The sequence below is a fragment of the Phacochoerus africanus genome, chromosome 8 (genome assembly GCF_016906955.1).
Source record: "Phacochoerus africanus isolate WHEZ1 chromosome 8, ROS_Pafr_v1, whole genome shotgun sequence".
NCBI classification, from domain to species: Eukaryota; Metazoa; Chordata; class Mammalia; order Artiodactyla; family Suidae; genus Phacochoerus; species Phacochoerus africanus.
The window spans coordinates 110,271,896-110,291,430 of record NC_062551.1 but is presented as its reverse complement, the minus strand read 5'-3'; the positions used below and the strand labels follow the sequence as shown (position 1 = coordinate 110,291,430).

General features: G+C 37.0%; 1 protein-coding gene across 4 annotated transcripts in view; it reads left to right on the top strand.

The window, feature by feature from the left end:
• Window positions 1-19,535, top strand: part of SS18 (SS18 subunit of BAF chromatin remodeling complex) — a 79,197-nt gene that overhangs the window by 11,963 nt on the left and 47,699 nt on the right. The window lies entirely within an intron of this gene.

The following is a 19,535-nucleotide window of genomic DNA, read 5'->3' as shown; positions in this document are numbered from 1 at the left end:
GTTGTTTCATTTTGGGATCTCAGAACCATGGGTTTCTAAATTTTACAGTTCCTCCTGCATTGATTAATTGTACTTGTTTTAAAAAGGAAAATTTCCTTTCATCAAATATTTGGTTATCCTGAAGTAGAAAATCCCTATAGGAAAGTCATGATAAAGGCTTGATTCTATTCCTTTATCAATTATCAGAAGAAGTCGGTCTCTAGCAACCTGCGAAGGATGACCAAGGATTTTAACTTTGTTTTTGTTATCATCTGAACTTACATATATATCTCCTCTTTGGTGGGAACCTCTTCATTTGGCTCCTGTGTCATGATACGATTCCAGGGTTCTTGTGTAGCTTCTTTGTTTCAGAATTTTAGAGAGAGATCAGGCCGATTATGTTTTCTGCCCCAGAACTTATTCTGCTCCAATTATTTTTTCAACTACTCTTTTTTCAAAGGGGATTGATATAGAGAGAACAATTTGGATGTTTGAGGGATTCTTTATTACTGAGTTTCCATTTTTTGAATTTTTAGTGGACAGGGGTAGTAAACACACTTTTTCAAAAAGGAAAGAAAATAGTGAATTAGTGATATTTCCACTTCAGGAAAGGTTTTTGTAACTTAGCTTTGATTTTATGAATTAATATCTCTTCTGTCTTACTCTAAAAATGTTGGTACCTTTATGACATTATTATAGGTGCTTGTTTGCTTTATACTACTGTATATGTAACAGTTTCAGTGTAACAATGCCAGGATTGCCACTAACAGTAATATGCTTGTCTTTAGATATACTTCAGTAGGGCTATGTAATTAATAAGTTCGATTTTGAATCTGAAAGAACGCTGCTGTGATTTTTGCCATGAACCTGATTATCTGCAAATATGAAGAATAGTTTCAATTTTATTTGTTTCCATGTAGATAGTTCTTCCCAGCACTATCAGAAAAACAAAACAAAATATCTTTTTCTCTGTGTTGTCATGTCACCTGTATCATATATCAAGTGTCCATATATGTATGGGTCTGTGTTTAATCTTTCTATTCTGTTCCACTGGCCAGTTTTTATAATTTCCACTATCTTGTCACACTTGTCATAGTCTAACAAGTCTTGATGTTGTATTAGAGAAGGTCTTGACTTACATTTTTTTCAAGAATGTCTTGACTACTGGTCCTTAGCATTTCCATGTACATTTAAACATCAACATGTCCATGATCTGCTTGTGATTTTGGTTTTCATTGAGATGACCTTGATTATAGATCAATACAGGTAGCGAGAAGGGATATCTCTGCAATATTGAGTCTTTCAAATCATGGTCATTGCATGTGTTTTGATTTATTTAGTCCTTTATTATTTGTCAGTGGAGTTTATGATTTTTTTTTCCCACAGAGGGTTTGTAAATCTCTTATTGGACTTATCACTAGGTACCTTGTTTTTTTTTGTTTTTTTTTTTGAGGCAATTTAAAATGGAGTCTTTGTTTTTTAAGTTTTAATTTTGTAACTGAGGTTGCTGTTTACATAGTAATACAGTTAATTTTGAATCTCACAGTCTTGTTCAACTCTTATTTTTAACAGTTTTTCTATAGATACTTTCAGTTTTCTATATTCACATATCTGTCATTTGCGAATAATGAGTTCTGTTCTTTTCCTGCCAATCCTTACACCTTTTGTTTCTTTCTCTTGCCTTACTTCTCTGGCTAGGACCTCCAGTACATTCCTGAATAGAAGTGATGATAGACGACATCTTATCTTGCTCCTGATCACAAAGGGAAAACTTTCACTGTTTGACCATTACGTATGCTATTTGCTGTAGTTTTTTTTTTTTTTTTTGGTAGATGTCTTTTATCCAATTAAGGCAGTTCCCTCCTGTTTCTGTTGTGCGAAGAATTTATATATTGAATGGATGTTAAATTTTATTAAATACTTTTATTACATCTTATGAGAGGATCATAGATTTTTCTTAATCTGTTAATGTGGTGAATTACATTGATTTACTTCTTAATGCTCAGTCTCGCGTTCTTGTAATTAACCTGTTTTTTTCATGACCCACTTAGTCATGGTCTTTTAAAAAATTGCTGTGTTCAGTTTGTTAAAATTTTGATCAAGATTTTTATGTCTTTGTTCAAGAATATAATTGACTTTTAGTTTTCCTTTCTTATAATGTATTTATCTGTTTTTTTTTTTTATTTGAAGTTATGCTGGCTTCATAAAATGAGCTGCAGAATTTTCCCACTTTTCCCTGTCTGAAAGAATTTGCATAACATAGCTATTTCTTAAACGATTGGTATAATTCTTCAGTACAGTCATCTGGATCTGGAATTTTCTTTTTGAGAAGGCTTTTATTTACTTACTCAATTCCTTTATGGTTGTAGGACATTTTATATACATTTTATATTTTATGAGTTGCCCATTTTGGTAAATTGTGCTTTTTAGCATTTTATCTAAATTTTCAAACTTATTGACATAAAGTTTGTGAAATAATCTCTTTTTTCTAATGTCTCTAGGACCTGTAGTGGTATTTTCTTTTTTCCTTGTTTTTTTTTTTTTTTTTGTCTTTTAGGGCTGCACCCACAGCATATGGAAGTTTACACGCTAGGGGTGAAATCAGAGTCGTAGTTGCTGGCCACAGCCACAGCCATAGCAACACCAGATCTAAGGCGTGTCTGCAACCTACACCACAGCTCATGGCAACATCAGATCCTTAACCCATTGAGTGAGGCCAAGGATCAAACTCCCGTCCTCCTGGATACTAGCTGGGTTCAGTGCTGCCTAGCCACAATGGGAACGCCCCCTTTTTTCATTCTTCTTCTTCTTTTTTTTAAGGGCTGCACCCAAGTCATGTGAAGGTTCCCAGGCTAGGGGTCAAATGGAAGCTGTAGTTACTGGCCTATACCACAGCCACAGCAACTTGGTATCCGAGCCACAGCCACAGCAACTTGGTATCCAAGCCACATCTGTGACCTACACCACAATTCACAGCAACATCAGATCCTTAACATGCTGGGTGAGACCAGGGATCGAACCTGCATCCTCATGGATTATAGTCTGATTTTTTCTGCTGAGCCACTATGGGAATTTCTGCTCTTTTTTCATTCTTTTTTGTCTTTTTGCCATTTCTTGGGCCGCTCTCGCGGCATATGGAGGTTCCAAGCTAGGGGTCGAATTGGAGCCATAGCCTCCAGCCTATGCCAGAGCCACAGCAACACCAGTTCTGAGCTGCATCTGCGACCTACACCACAGCTCACCACAATGCCGGATCCTTAACCCACTGAGCAAGGCCAGGGATCAAACCTGCAACCTCATGGTTCCTAGTCGGATTTGTTAACCGCTGAGCCACGATGGTAACTCCTCTTTTTTTCATTCTTAATGTAGTACATATATATACTTTCTTGTTAAAAATTTTTTTTTTGTTTACTATTGCCAAGTGTTCATTATATTTTTTTCTTTTAGTTCTAATTAAGGAATCAATTTTTGGCTTTGATCTTTCTCAACAGCATTTCTCAAACTTTTTGTTCTTAGAACCTCATTACACTTAAACATTAAGTACTCCGGGGAGCTTTATGTGGGTTATATATATGTATTGGTGTATTTATTTATTGTATTTATTACCTTACTTATTATATTAATTATTCATTTAAAGTAAGCAATAATAAACCCATTACATGTTAATATAAATACCGTTCTTTAAAGGAAAAAATAACTATATATTTTTTTTTTTTTTTGCTTTTTAGGGCTGCGTCCATGGCATATGGAGGTTCCCAGGCTAGGGGTCCAATTGGAGCTGCTGGCCTACGCCATGCGTGCCGCATCTTCGACGTACACCACAGCTCATGGCAACGCCAGATCCTTAACCCACAAGCAAGGCCAGGGATCGAACTTGCAACCTCATGGTTCCCAGTTGGATTCATTTCTGGCGCACCACAACGGGAACTCCTGAAAAAATAACTATCTTTGCAGACAAATTTAGTGTTTAATGATTTTGCAAATTTCTTTTAAATGTTTAGCGTAATAGAAACGTGTATTCTCATCTATTTCTGAGTTCACTCTAGCATAATATATTTTGGTTGAAATAGAAGAAAATCCAGTCCCACACAGATAAGGAGTTTTAGAAGGGAAGATATTTTAATAATAGCCTTTTCAGATTGTTAAGGATAATCTTTGATAGTATAGCAGATCTCAACAAGTATACTTTTAAAGGTTAGTTGCCATGTGAAGCCTGAAGTTATATCAGTACATTTTTCTTATTCTGGTACATTAAAGTTCATTGGTCTGTTTTGAAACTAGGGTGGGTCTTTTACTCATGCATAATTTTGTAACATCATGCGGTGGTCATTTGGGAAATAGATGTTCACTTAGTTATGCACAAATATTGATATATTTCATTATATGATACCAAAAACTGTATTTGTTGAAATGGTCACCAATATAATCAGAAAAGTCTCTAAGTATTGGGATGCTGTCAGGCTCAAGACAGTAGAGAGAGAGATAGATATATATATGTTTGCCAAATTCCAGTTCTTCTTGAAAAGTTGAATCTGATCATTGGCAGCCAGTGCTGTCATTTGTTTTCCCAGGCTCACTGTGTTGAGTTTTGAGGAAATGTCTGCCAAATACCTAAGCTTGGATCAGTATAATTTGTCTAGAAATTGTTCTTTCAAGTAAAATTGGTGTGCCATGAAAACAGTGCCTAAAATCAGCAAGTAGCTCAATCACGAAGTGTTTTTTTTTTTTTTACTTTGATTTGCATCGGATATATTTATTTTCTCATTTTGTCACACAGAATGTTTAACTGACATGGAGAATTTAATAAATCAGTAATTTTTATTGCTTCATCAAGGACATTCTTAAGTAAAAATGACTCTTTTTTTAACTGCTAGTCTGTGGCAGTCAGTAATATGATTTATGGTAGAGCTTGATACCTTGATGTATGCCAGAGCTCCATCAATTACATCCACTTTTGATTCGCATGATGATATTGTAAATATCAAAACAACCTGAAAGGCAAATGTAGTATTGTTATGGAAACAGTTTTGACTTTTTGGATTCCCTAAAAGAATCTTGAGAGCTGCACTTTGTGAACCATTGCTCTTTTTTATGTTTTTGTATATGAGTAATTTCTGATCTTAGTTTTATTATTTCATTTTATTTTCTTCCAGTGTATTTTGCTGTTCTTTTTGTGAGTTTTGAGATAAATCGCTGCTTCATCAGTTTTCATTCTTCTGTACTATTATATGCATTTAGGGGCATAAATTTCCATCTGATTAGTTCTGTTACATAGTATATTCATATTTATTCAGTTCCAGATATTTTCTAATTTCTACTGTTATTTCTTCTTTATACATGGGTTGATAAATATATATATATATATATATATTTTTTTTTTTGTCTTTTTTGGGCCGCACCCATGGCATATGGTGGTTCCCAGGCTAGGGGTCGAATCAGAGCTTCAGGTGCTGTGCCCTGCTGGCCTACACCACAGCAACAGCAATGTGGGATCTGAGCTGCATCTGTGACCTACACCACAGCTCATGGCAACGCTAGATCCTTAACCCACTGAGCGAGGCCAGGGATTAAACCCTCATCCTCATGAATATTAGTTAGGTTCATTACTACTGAGCCACAATGGTAACTCCAGATAAATATGTTTCTTAGTTTGTAAATGTAGGGAGATTTTTTTGTTTTCTTTTTCTTAATAATTTGTGACTTCATTATACTGTAGTTAGGTAACACTTTGTATGATTTCAGTTCTTGGGACTTCCTGGAGATTTGATTTATGGTCTAGTATATGATCAGTTTTTATAAATATTCCATGTATTCTTAGCCCCTGAGTACAAGGGCTATCTTATATTCTGTATAGTCTTACTGATTTTTTTTTTTAAATTCTTCGTGTAATCTTAAACTAGGAATAAATGGAGAAAGACCTCAAAGGAGAAAAATATCTTCCAAAGTCAGTAATAGGTATTTACTTCTTAGTTTAGGCCCTGGGTATTCTTTTCTTATTTCAAAGGCACTTTAGGTTGTAACAGAAACTATTCTTAATCGTCTACATGTTTTAAGAGGTTTGCTTTTTCAATTTTAAGCCCATAGCCAAGAGGCAGCAAATCACATAACAGAACTTGGTGAGTGTATTCTTTAGGCCGGCATACTTAGAAACAGCTCAGGTGGCATTGAAAGAGACTGCATATTTTTATACAAAGCTGACATAACTCAAAATGTATACTATTCTGACTCCATTCAGTGTAGGTATATAGGGTCTTATCTAACTTGGTAAATGTTGGAGGCATCATTGCAATATTGGTTTTCTGCATTGGTATTTACTTTCTGAACATCATAAACTATTGACATAATTATTTTCATCATATGAACTAGGAACAATATTACCAGTAGAAAATATAACTACATTATGTGTAACTCCTCTCTGCAAACATACATTGAAGTAATTGCATTTCTCGGTTTTTGACTAATATTAGTTATTATTAATTTATTTTTGTCATCTGCTAGTATTATGAAGAGATATGCCCCCATGGATTTAGGCAAAGAATTATGAGAGAAGAATTTAAATCAATAAAATCTTTTATCGATTGATTTAATTTTTCTTTGGGAAACACTTGGGAAGAAAATAGTCTTTTTATTGTAGTAAATAAAATCATTTCAAAATCCTATAGTCTGGAAATATTTCTATAGAATTAAAAATTTTAGAGCTGGAAGGAACCTGGCTAATTGCAGTCTAGAGTTTCTTTACCTTGGCTGCACATTTTTAAAGTATTTCAAGTAATTCTATTGTGTAACTAGGAATTGAGGATCTTATATTGCCATGCTTTTCAAATGGAATATCCTGTGATTTTTGAGAATATATAAAACTTTGGGAAAATATGATTACTGTTTCTATAGTATTAGCTTCACTTGATGTTGTGTACCATGAACATTTTTTACAAAATGAGAAAGATAATTCATATTTACAATATTATTACAAGGATTAAATGTCCAGTATGTAGGAGGTACTTCGTAAATATTGATGATGGAAGTTGAAAGTTTACACAATTGGACCATATAAAGGGGAAAGAGAAGTGAGGTTTAGGAGTATTTGAAAGGTCAGCGGGATTGAATTACTGAATACAGTTGAAAGAGAAAGAGTTTGGATGCTCCACTGATAGTGATGCCATTCAGTAAGATTGAGTGTCCAAGCATGTCTTAATTTTACTTATTTATTTTTATTTATTGTTGTCTTTTTAGGGGACGCTTCACTGATAGTGATGCCGTTCAGTAAGATTGAGTGTCCAAGCATGTCTTAATTTTACTTATTTTTATTTATTTTTGTCTTTTTAGGGCCGCACCTACAGCACATGGAGGTTCCCAGGCTAGGGGTCCAATCAGAGCTACAGCTGCTGGCCTATACACAGTCACAGCAAGGCCAGATCCTTAACCCACGGAGCGAGGCCAGGGATCAAACCTGTAACCTCATGGTTCCTAATTGGATTCGTTTCCACTGCGCCATGATGGGAACTCCTGGTTTTTCATATTCTTGATTTCAGGTTCCCCCTCTTTACGTTCTTGGCTTGCATGAGTGAATCTAGCCTCCATTAGAAATAACCAGTATGGATATTTCACAGGCCTTTCAACACAGTGTGGGCAAAACTTTTTCTCAGTTCTTTCTCTGTTTCCTGCTGTTAAAGGAAAAAAATAAAGATGCACAGCTTACATTTTCACATCTCCTGTCTCAAGTGAGTATTATAAACACAGAGTTCATTTAGTTAGAAAAGTGGTGATCATCTCGGACCACTCCCCTTTCTCTCCCCTACCACACTGTCTTCTTTCTCTTGTACTGATATAGTGATACACAGTAAAAAACATCTAATTAAGATATTGTGGTATTAAAAACAAGCAAGACTACGTGTGAAGTGGACTTCTGAAATGTATTTATAGGGGATTTAGTGTAAATTAAGGCATCGATATTTATTTAATCTTGAGGCAAGAGTAAAAGCAAAGGAAAACTATAGAGAAGATACTGACTTTAAAAATGTAAAATGAAACCTTTTATTTGCCAAGATGTTCTATTAATGAAATTAAAAGACACCAGATAGTAATTCTGCAGTGTAATTATATGCTGTTTTGGAACTATGTATATTTAATGTACATTTGAAATATGGTAAAAGTGAGTAGTTCAGCTATTGAGAAATAGGGAAGGTTTCACAAAGGAGGTAACCCTATATTTCATAGAGAATTGATTTATGGGGGGGGTATTTCTCATAGATTAATATATTATAGGGAACACTTTGCCAACATTGTTGCCTAGTTGCCTTTTCCGAATCCTAGGAAAAATTGTGTTACCTATTTGCTGGCATATGTAAAATTCAGAAGACTGTCTAATTGAGTCCAAATATGTAAAGATATTGGCTATGTCTTAACTGCCAGAAATGTGTGTGTGTGTGTGTGTGTGTGTGTGTAATTTTTTTGTGTGTGTGTTTGGGACGATATTAGTGAAAGAAGCTTACAAATGTACTTAGGAAACTAAAAGTTGTCCTTATGTTATTGAGAATAAATGTATCTAGCTTACCTCTATTCTCAGAGAGCAGAATTTCTTTGCCATATAGCTAAGGAAGAAAAAGAACCTGAATGTTGGAAATTAAGTATTTTACCCTTATTTGCCTAGAATAATTACAGGAAAGTATTTGTACAAGGCAGTTTAAGCATTATTTTTATTAGCAAAAGTAAAAAATAAAAACAAAACCAGAGGAGTTCCCATCATGGCGCAGTGGTTAACGAATCTGACTGGGAACCATGAGGTTGCAGGTTTGGTCCCTGCCCTTGCTCAGCAGGTTGACGATCCGGTGTTGTCGTGAGCTGTGGTATAGGTCGCAGACGCGGCTCGGATCCCGTGTTGCTGTGGCTCTGGCGTAGGCCGGTGGCTACAGCTCCGATTCAACCCCTAACCTGGGAACCTCCATATGCCGCAAGAGCGGCCCAAAGAAATAGCAAAAAAAGACAAAAAACAAAACAAAACAAAAAAAACAAACAAAACTAGAAAAAAACTATTAGTAATGAGGATGGCAGTTCTATACTTTTAAATGAGATTGAATTGTATACTGATATAGAATAATACCTACAGTGGGATTAATCACATGATAGTGACTAAATGTGAAGTTTTAAAAAGTTTCTGCATGGAGTTCCTGTCGTGGCTCAGTGGTTAGCGAACCTGACTAGTGTTCACGAGGACGCCTTGTTCCCTGGCCTTGCTCTGTGTTGGGGATCTGGCATTGCGGTGGGCTGTGGTGTAGGTCACAGATGCAGCTTGGATCCTGTGCTGCTCTGGCGTAGGCTGGCGGCTTCAGATCTGATTAGATTCCTAGCCTGGGACCCTCCATATGCTGCTGGTGTGGTCTTAGAGACAAAAAAAAAGTTTCTGGAGATATGCAGACCAAGCTTTTATCAGTAATCTTCATCTGTATTGTTTCTATTTTTATAATGACTACATATTACTCTTATAATTTAGCCAGATTGGTGTAGATATAAAAATGATATTAAAAAAATCCAAGGTCAAGAAAATATATCTTTCTTATTATGGGGTGTATTATTACAACTTTGAAAAAGGCTTAAAATCCTATCTCCCAATATTTCAGGAATGGATTAGTTTATTTTCTTTTGGAAGTATATCCTAGAGAATTCTTCTTGTCTGGGAAGAAAAGGGCATTTACTTTTTGTTCTTGAGATTATATGGTTCTGGAGTGACTGTTTAGTAATTAACATCATCAGGGTCTAATGTTGAATTTGTGATGATGGGCATGTTTTCTCTTTCATAAAATGGAGAAAGATTCACTCAATAAAACTGAGGTGAGAATTGTCAGTAGACCAGGTATTCTGGCCTTAACTCTTAGGAAATTTGGAGAATCATGATGCTGTGAAAATAACTGGGAAATATTAGTTATGAAAGTTAAACTGGTCAGATTTTATAAGAGGACTGAATTCTATATTAACTTTTTTGGGGGGCCAAGATGCCATGATGACAATTTCTGAGATTATTAAATTGAAGAAATCAATTGATGAGATTGAAAGCCTGCCTCAGTTCAAGGCTATCTGTGCTGGCATCCTGAAATTTCTTGTGGGCCTGAGTGAGGAATCCAGGACACCTTAACTGTTTACATGTGGAACTCATTTAGGAGACTGATTTAGGACTAAGGAGTAAGGCAAATATGATATTGTTGGGGCTTTAGGATCCAGTCTTTGTTGGCTAATTAAAACTCTTGTGTATGGGAGTCATCTCTTTATCAGTCTTTGAAAGTATTTATGTTTGTGTGTGTGTGTATATATATATGTGTATGTATATATAAATATATATATGTATATATTTATGCACACACAGATGTATACATATACTATTTTGAGTAATAATTTATTTTTAAATCATTAAATTTTTAAATCTTCTGTTTCTGTGAGTCATTTTAGTGCCCCCTTTGGGGAACTATTTTAATGATAGTTACACAGATGAAGGATTATTTTTTTTTCAGATGAAGGATGACTAAAATAAAATTTGTATTTTGCAGTGATAGTTTTATATGCTAAAGAAATAGTTATAATTTTATAGTCAGTTATTTTTAGATTTATAATAAATTATTTAAATTTGATAGTTGAATTTTTTACTAAGTATTAAGTGCCTGTTGTGTCAGGCAATAGTTACTTTTTGAAACATCAGTGAACAAAAACACAGATGTGTTGCTTGGGTTTTATATTCTAGCAAGCAAGCCAGGCGTAATTAATAATTAAATCACATAGCCTATTAGAAGATGGAAAAAGCTAAGGGAAAGGAAAACAAATAGGACAGGGAGAGGTGTACTGGGAATGCTGGAGGCAAGGATGGCATTTGCAATGTGAAATAGAGTGGTCAGGGTAAGCCTCATTGAAAAGGTGACTGACATCTGAGCTAAGACTTGAAGAAGAGTGTTTTAGGCAAAGGAAAGAAGCAGTGGGAGTTCTCGCTGTGGCTCAGTGGAAATGAATCTGACTAGGAACCATGAGGTTTTGGGTTTGATCCCTGGCTTCGCTCAGTGGGTTAAGGATCTGGTGTTGCCGTGAGCTGTGGTGTAGGTCACGGATGCGGCTCGGATCTGGCATTGCTTGTGGCTGTGGCTAGGCCGGTGTCTACAGCTCCGATTTGACCCCTAGCCTGGGAACCTCCCATATGCTGCAGGTACGGCCCTGGAAAAGGCAAAAAGACCAAAAAAAAAAAAAAAAAAAGCAGTGGAAAGGTCCTGAAGTGAAACTATGCCTGGCTTGTTCAAGGAACATTATGAAGGTGCTTGTGGCTAGGACAGGATAAGGTAGCCAAGTTGTATGAACATTGTTAAGTACTTAGTTTTTTTACACTGAAATCGGAAGCTCTTGGAGGAATTTGAGCCGAAGAGTGAATGGATGGATTTTAACAAGCTCATGTGGTTACTGTGTGGAGAATTTATGGTGGAGGAGCATGGTGGATTGAATGTAGCAGGGAGGCTCTTGAAGTAATCATTGTGAGGGAGGTGATGGTGACTTGTACGAGGGTGATAGTGGAGGAGGGAGTGGTAGATGTGGTCAAATTGTGGGTATATTTTAAAGGCAGAGCCCAAAGGATGTGTTGAAAATCGGCTGTAGAGGACAGAGTGTAAGAAGGGAGGTGTCAAGGATCACCCCATAGTTTTCAGCAGAGCAGCTGGAAGGATGGAATCACCATCAGCTGATATTATTGAGTAAAGGGATTTGAGGCCGAGGGATTCAGTGTTGTAGACTTGAAATTTGAGAGGTATGATAGTCTTCTAAATAGAGATGTGGAGGTAGAATGGGCAGTTTTGACAAATGAAAAAGCACTATGAAAGGAGTTTCCTATAGAGGCTTAGTGGGTTAAGGATCCAGCCTTGTCACTGCTGTGGTACACTTTCAGTCTTTGGCCCAAGGAACCTCTGCATGCTGCAAGGCCAACCAAAAAAAAAATTATGAAACTTACCACAAGATATTGGCCCCTAATTTAATTTTGAAATGCTGCCTGTATTTTAAAAACATATTCTCATTTAACAAATATTTATTGAGTACCTCTGTTTGACTCTAGATGACTGGGGGCTCTAGTACTAAGCGATTATAATTATGGACCCCGCCCTCACTGAAATTAACATACAGTATGGTAGGAGTTCCTATTGCAGCTCACCCTACTAGTATCCATGAAGACGCAGGTTTGATCCCTGGCCTCACTTTGGGTTAAGGATCTGGTGTTGATGCAAGCTGTAGGTCACAGATGAAGCTTGGATCTGGCGTTGCCATGGCTGTGGTGTAGGCCTGCAGCGGCAGCTCCAATTCGACCCCTAGCCTGGGGATTGGATCCCTGACCTGGGAACTTTCATGTGACGCAGGTGTAGCTCCATAGGGAAAAAACCAAAAACATATAGTGTGGTAGATTAAATTAATTAAATAATTACACAGACATTTTAAGTGACGGTTGTGAATGCGATGAAGAAAGCATCTGGGATTGTGTGAGCAGATAATGGGGCCTAATGATTCTGTGGTCAGGAAAGGTTTTCCTGAGGAAATGACATTTGAGGTATAATTTTTAAAAATTCATTCATTTTAATTGTATAGATGGATGAATATTGACCAATCCATGTAAGCACCATTACAATCAGGATATAGAACAGTGCTGTTACTCTGAAAAATTTTCTGATGCCTGTGTCCCCCCCCCCACCTTTTTTTAGGCCACACCCAAGCCACATGGAAGTTTCTGGGCCAGGAATCAAATCTATGCTGCAGTTGTGACTTGTACCACAGCTGCAGCAATGCTGGATTCCTTAATCCACTGCACCACAAGGGAGCTCTTATTGGCCCATTTTTTAATTGGGTTGTCTTTTTTTTTTTTAGGGCCATACTTGTGGCATATGGAGTATTGCACATCTCTCGTTAGATTTATTCCCAGCTATTCAGTTTTTTGGAATGCTATTATACATGATATTTTTGAAAATTTAATTTTCTAATTGGAAATATATAGAAGTACAGTTGATTTTTGTATATTGATCTTTTTCTCTAGTTACCTTATTGATTCTAATATTTGTTAAAGATTCTCTTGGGTTTTTAATGCATTCAGTCATGTCATCTATGAATAATTACATGTCTTTTACAGTCTTTCTTTTTTCCCACTATTTTATTTCTATTCTTTTTTAATACTATGGATTTATTATGAATAGACTTGGTGTTAATGGATATTTTTGTCTTGTTCCTGAGTTCTTGTTTTGTATCCTGAAAGTTCAATATCTCATCAGTAAGGTAATACTGAGTATACATGTTTTGTAAATGAGATTTGTTTGATTAAGGATGCTTCTATTCTTACTTTTTAAAGGTCTTTATTATGAGTGGGTGTTAAATTTAATCAGGTAATTTTCCATCATTGAGATGATTATATGTGTTTTGGTAATTTAGTGAATTATAATGATTATTTCCAAAAGTTAAAGCAACCTGTATTCCTGGAATAAATTCCTTTGGTTATATAATGCATTGTCTTTTTTAGTATAGTCTAGATTTTATTTGCTAAAATTTTGGTTAGGATTTTTCTATCTGTTCATGAGAAATACTGGCCTGTAAATTTCCTCTTTGTAATGTCATTGTTGGGTTTTGGTATCAGGATTTGGTGACCTTATAAAGAATTGGGAATTGTCCCCCATTTTTGTGTTCTCTGAAAGATTGCATATGGTTCACTGAGTTCTGTACTTATCTATTTTATTTCTTTCATTATACTACATTGGGTTTAATTGCTGTCTTTTCCTTATTGTTGCAGATGGAAGCTTATGTATTAATTTTTTCAACTTTTTTTAAATAGGCATTTTATTTTTTTTTAATTTTTTAATTAAAAAAATTTTTTTTGGTCTTTTTGTCTTTTCTAGGGCCACGCTTGTGGCCTATGGAGGTTCCCAGGCTAGGGGTCTAATCAGATCTGTAGCCACCAGCCTTTGTCAGAGCCACAGCAACACGGGATCTGAGCCATGTCTGCAACCTACACCACAGCTCATGGCAACACCAGATCCTTAACCCACTGGGCGAGGCCAGGGATTGAACCTGCAACCTCATGGTTCCAAGTCAGATTTGTTAACCACTGCACTATGACGGGAACTCCTAGATAGGCATTTTAAAGCTATAAATTGTCCTTTTAACATAGCTGTAGCTACATGTCACAAAGTTTGATGTTGCATTTTCATTATCATTCAGTTAATCATGTGTTCTAATTTCTATTGTTATTTCTTCATTGACTGACAGTTTATTGGTTTTCTGTTGTTGATTTCTAGTTTAATTCCACTGCTCAGAAACATGCAACGTGTGATTTCAGTCATTTGTTGTTGGCTTGCTCTTTGGCCCAGTATATATGTGGTCTAGTTTGGTCTATGTTCCTTGAGTACTTGAGAAGAATGTATATTATGCATATGTTGTGTATAGTAGTCGATGCATCGAATTCTTAATAGTGATGTCAAATCTTTTATATTCTTGGGTTTTTAAAAAAATTTTTATTTTTTTTGTTACTTTGGTCTCTCTGTTCTTTCAGTTACTGGAAGAAGTGTATTAAAATCTCCAACCATTATTATGGATTATCCTGTTTTTCCTTTCAGTTCTGTCAGCTTTTGCTTTATGGATTTTGAAGCTGTGATATGAAGAAATACGTGTACATTTATGATTCTTATATTCCTGTTGAATTGATCCTTTTATCATAATAAAGTGTCCCTCTAGTATTTCTAGTACTATTTATTAAGTCAGTCATCTGATACAGTGACATCAATATACTTTGATTAGTATTTGCATATTATTCTTTTTCTTTTAACACATATGTGTCTTTAAGTTTAAAGTGGATCTCTTCCTGGAGTTCCCATCATGGCTCAGTGGAAATGAATACGACTAGGAGCCATAAGGTTTTGGGTTCCATCCCTGGCCTCACTCCGTGGGTTAAGGATCCAGTGTTGCCATGAGCTGTGGTGTAGGTCGGAGACACAGCTTGGATCCTTCATTGCTGTGGCTGTGGCGTAGGGCAGCAGCTGTAGCTCCAATTAGACCCCTAGCCTGGGAATCTCCATGTGCTATGGGTGCAGCCCTCAAAAGACAAAAAAACAAGTAAATAAATAAAGTGCATCTCTTTTAAACAGAATATAGTTGGTTTTAAAAATACAGTCTAATAATATTTTTTATTTTACTGATTTGAGGGGTCCATATATATACATTTAACATAGAACATGCTGTCGTAGGATTTGAGTCTGTTATCCTGATACTAGTTTCTTATTTGTCTGTTTCTAGTCCTTCTTTGAATTAATCAAGCATTTGTTCCTCTCAACTAATTTTTTTAGCAATACATTTTTTTATATGTGTATGCATTTTTAAGTAGTTGCCTAAGATATCACAGTGTGCACCCATGAGTTATTAGATTCCAGTCTAAATTTACTTTTTTTTTTTTGCTTTTTAGGGCCACACCCTCAGCATAGGGAAGTTCCCAGGCCAGGGGCTGAATTGGAGCTACAGCTGCTGGCCTATGCCACAGCCACAACAACTCTGGATCTGAGTCACGTCTGTGACCTACATCACAACCCAGACATGGACCCACTGAGCGAGGCCAGGGATCAAACCTGTATCTTCATGGATACTAGTCAGGTTCGTTTCTGATAGGACACAACGGGAACTCCCGCAGCACCAGATCCTTCACCCACTGAGAGGCTAGGGAGTGAACCCTCATTCTCATGGATACTAGTCAGGTTCTTTACCGCTGAGCCACATTGGGAATTCCTAAATTTGAAAAATATAAGAAATTTACAACAATTTAACTTTGTGTATCCTGCTGTCCTTTATGTTAGTCTTGTCATACTTTATACTTCTACATATGTTTAAGCTATACAAATCATTGTTACTGTTATTTTAAATGTTAATATTTTTATTTACCTACATATTTATCTTTCCATTCCTCTCTATTAATTCCATTGGTTCTGTGCTTCCGTCTGGGGTTATTTTAGGTTGATGAATTCTCTTCACTCATAATGCATTATTTCAGCTTTGTTCATATGAAACTATTATTCATCTTTTTTTTTTGGAGGACACTTTCTCCTGGTATAGATAACTAGGTTGGTTCGTTTATTTTCTTATTTTCTTTTTCTGTTTTAGCACTTTAAAGATGTCACTTTTTTTTTTTTGGATTTTTGCCTTTTCTAGGGCCGTTCCCGCGGCATATGGAGGTTCCTTCCCAGGCTAGGGGTTGAATCGGAGCTGTAGCTTCTGGCCTACACCAGAGCCACAACAATGCAGGATCAAAGCCACGTCTGCGACCTACACCACAGCTCAGGGCAATGCCAGATCCTTAACCCACTGAGCAAGGCCAGGGATCGAACCTACAACCTCATGGTGCCTAGTCGGATTTGTTAACCACTGAGCCATGACGGGAACTCCTAAAGATGTCACTTTTTTTGGTCTTTTATTTCTATTGTTTCTGATAAAAAAGGGGGGGTTTTGGTCTAATTGTCATTCCTCTGAAGCAGTCATTTTTCCTGCCTACTTTTAAGATTTTTTACTTCAACTTTTGTTGTTAGGGCTTTGCTGTATCTAGTTGTGGTTTTCTTCATATCCTGCTGAGGTTTGTAGAGCTTTGTACATTTGCTGGAGACTCATGTCTTTTGTTAGGTTTGGAAAATTCCTTTTTTTTTTTTTTTTGTCTTTTTGCTATTTCTTGGGCCGCTCCCGCAGCATATGGAGGTTCCCAGGCTAGGGGTTGAATCGGAGCTGTAGCCACCGGCCTACACCAGAGCCACAGCAATGCGGGATCCGAGCCTTGTCTGCAACCTACACCACAGCTCACGGCAACGCTGGATCGTTAACCCACTGAGCAAGGGCAGGGATCATACCCGCAACCTCATGGTTCCTAGTCGGATTCGTTAACCACTGTGCCACGATGGGAACTCCGGAAAATTCTTGATTAGCATTCTTTTTTTTTTTTTTAAGGGCCACACCTGCAGCATTTGAGCATTGTCAGGCTAGGTTGAATTGGAGCTTCAGCTGCTGGCCACAGCCACAGCAATGTGGGATCTGAGCCGAGTCTGCAACCTACACCACAGCTCACGGCAATGCCGGATCATGGACCCACTGAGCGAAGCCAGGAATCGAACCAGTATCCTCATGGATACTAGTCAAATTCGTTACTGCTGAGCCATGATGGGAACTCCTTGACTAGCATTCTTATTGCTATGTATTCTTTTTTTGGTCTCTTCTTTTAAGGGCCACACCCTCGGCATATGGATGTTCCCAGTCTAGGAGTTGATTCAGATTTAGGTTGATTTTAGTTTTTTTTCTAGTTTTTGGCTATTATGAATAGCACTGCTGTGGGCAGCATGTACAGGTTTTGTGTAAATGAGTGTCTTCAGTTCTTGGGTCTATACCAGGAGTGGAATTGCTATGTAACTCTGTGTTTAACTTTTTGAGAATCAACCAAATTGGTCTCCACAACAGCTGCACCATTTTACAGTCTGATCAGTATGTATGAGAGTTATTTTCTCTGAATTCTTGCTAACATTTATTACTTTTTCTAGTTGGGGTTTGGTTTTTTTTTTTTTTTTTTTTTTGACTTTTGTCCTTTTAGGGCTGCAACCGTGACATATGGAGGTTCCCAGGCTAGAGGTTGAATTGGAGCTATTGCTGCTGGCCTAAGTATGCCACAGCCACAGCCAAGCTGTGTCTGCAACCTACACCACAGCTCACAGCAAAGCTGGGTCCTAAACCCACTGAGTGAGGCCAGGGATCGAACCCACAACTTCATGGTTCTGGTCGGATTCGTTTCTGCTGCTCCATGATGGGAGCTCCCCTTTTTTTTTTTTTTTTTTTTTTTAATTATTATAGCTATCCTAATGGGTGTTGGCCATTTATTCTTATTTCTTAGAATACCTTGTAACTTTTTAGTTGAGGTTTTATAGATTTCTTAGGGCTGATCTATTTCAGTTTTGACCTTAATCCAAGGAGAGATTTTTTTTTGAAGTCTCATCAGAGAACTTGAGTTGTTTATGAAGGCCCTTCTGATTTGATGGGGCCTATACACCAGTTCTTCTCTCCCTTTGAACTGGGTAAAACCTGAAGTCTCTGCTCAGCTCTTTTGCTTCCTAACTGCTGTTTTCTGCTAGTTTTCTTGAATTTCCCCCTCTTTGTAGTTTTCCCTCTCTGGGACTTGGTTTTTTTGTTTCCAGCTCTCTGGTAGCCAAAAGCTCTATCTCTATCTCAAGTCCAGTAGGACTACCACTTTCTACTTAGGCTCCATTTTCCTGTTACACAGCAAAGTCAGGGAAAAGCTAAGGTGATTGTGAAGCTGATTTTTCCATTTTCCTCCTTTCAGGAGTTGTAGCCTGTCCTGTTCCTCTCTGTGTACATTATTTTTCAGTGCCTTCAAATGGTCTCCACATTTGTCTGGATTTTTATAACGAAATTAGTAAGAGGGTTAGTTTGATGCAAACTATTCTATTATGATGGGAACTGTGAATACTGACTTATGAATGCATCTTAAAAAAATGAAAAACTGATACCTATTGAGAGTGATAGTAAAATTTCAGCAGAAAACCTTGGATAAGAATATAGAAGGAATTTTATTTTCAAACAAGAGGATCAAGGTAGCCACATTGAAAAGATGATTAAAAAGTGAGGTATGTGATACTGAATTGATGTTTAGTAATTTTTTTGAAAATGGAACAAAGTCATTAAGCGTTTAAAGACTGCAAATTAGAAAAAGAATTTAAGATAATTAAAGAGAAAATATTTAATAAGAAGCAATTACTGGATTGGATTTAGTAGTGAAAAAATTAAAGTTATGAATTTGAAATGGGCCCTGTTAGAGTAGCATGTGGTTAATTTTATAAGTGTTAGTGGTTATGAGATGGTTGGAGATTGGAGTGTTTACATGTGATGTCTGAAGAACAGTGTATATCCGGTGAGTGTGCCAGGGAGGATTGTGTTTGCAAAATCTGGGTGGTACAGACCCAGTAAATGTGGGAAGAAGGGTATGACAGGTTATAGGAATGGACACTCTGTTTAGAATGTAGCCAAGTGGAGAAAGAAGGCAGTAATTGATTTGTAATGCAGTTTCCTTTGAGGCTCTGTGGGTTGCTAACCCAACTAGTATTCATGAGGTACGGATTCAATCTCTGGCCTATTCAGGGGGTTAAGGATCTGGTGCTGCCGTGAGCTGTTGTACAGGTCAGGTCACATATGTGACTCGGATCCTGTGTTTATGGTGTAGGCCAGCAGCTACAGCTTCAATTCGACCCCTAGCCTGGCAACTTCCATAGCAGCATGGTCCAAAAAAGAAAAAAGAAAATGATTTCTAAAGAACAGTCCTCCCCTATCCTCTTGCACACTTAAAAAATGGAGGTTTGGAAAGAAATAAGCTGTGTGCTCTCTCTACACAAGTATCCCCAAGAAGGGGAGCCAGGTGTTGAAGAGCCCCTTGTATCTGTGTTTTTCCTTTCGCCCTTTTGTGAACTCTCAAGGTTAGTCAGTGATTTTCTTCACACTTTCATTAGGAAATTTGCCAAAGGCATCCTTTTGAGGCAGCT